General features: G+C 62.1%; 1 protein-coding gene across 1 annotated transcript in view; it reads left to right on the top strand.

Moving 5' to 3' along the window:
* The window catches only part of LOC119593033 (tyrosine-protein phosphatase non-receptor type 4-like), a gene marked incomplete at its 5' end in the record, with an annotated part of 330,438 nt that overhangs the window by 306,522 nt on the left and 23,224 nt on the right, over window positions 1-692 (top strand).

Consider the following 692-nt stretch of genomic DNA (forward strand, 5'->3'; position numbering starts at 1 on the left):
GGTCGTGGTTAGAAATCCGAAACCAACACCGAAGTCGAAAGGAAGAGAAACGGGGACGTGCGAGTGCGAGGAAGCGAGGAAGCGCATCGGGAAAGAGAGGAAGAGAGGAGGCAGAGAGGGGCGAAGGAACACGGCGTTGCCAAACCAGCGTCCCGGGCGAGCGGGGTTTTCGGGAGCAGGTGAATTCGGCGGAGGATCGTTGGTCAGAAAAGGAGGCGGCGTGGCCCGGTGCCAAGACGTCTACGGGGGGAAGGGCGGGGAGGGAGGGGGCGGTCCGGCCATAAACCAAGGTCACGATTGATGACCAAGAAGGGACGCATGCGGGACGCTCCATGAACGAAGAAGGCTGAAAGAACAGGGAAGAACAGATACGGAAAGACATCCCGAAGAGACGTTTGCGCCCGCCCGCTCCTTCGCGCCCGTGGGCAAGGTGACGAAGGAGGCGAAGAGAGGGCCTGCGTCTCCATTATGCAGCGACAGCCTTGGGACTCGCGGGGCATGCCGGGGATGCGCACGCGGGCGCTGTGTCGACACTTCCAACTACGTCGTCGCTGGCGTGTCCGCGCGGCCGCCCACGTCTGATCACTCCCCCCCCCCTTTTACACATACACAAGTTGGGTGTCTGTGCCCGATGCCCTGTGGCCCTTCCCCTGCCTCCCCCTGTCCGTCCTCTTTAAGCATGTCTACGGAAT

Source organism: Penaeus monodon, chromosome 31 (genome assembly GCF_015228065.2).
Source record: "Penaeus monodon isolate SGIC_2016 chromosome 31, NSTDA_Pmon_1, whole genome shotgun sequence".
In the NCBI taxonomy this organism is placed as follows: Eukaryota; Metazoa; Arthropoda; class Malacostraca; order Decapoda; family Penaeidae; genus Penaeus; species Penaeus monodon.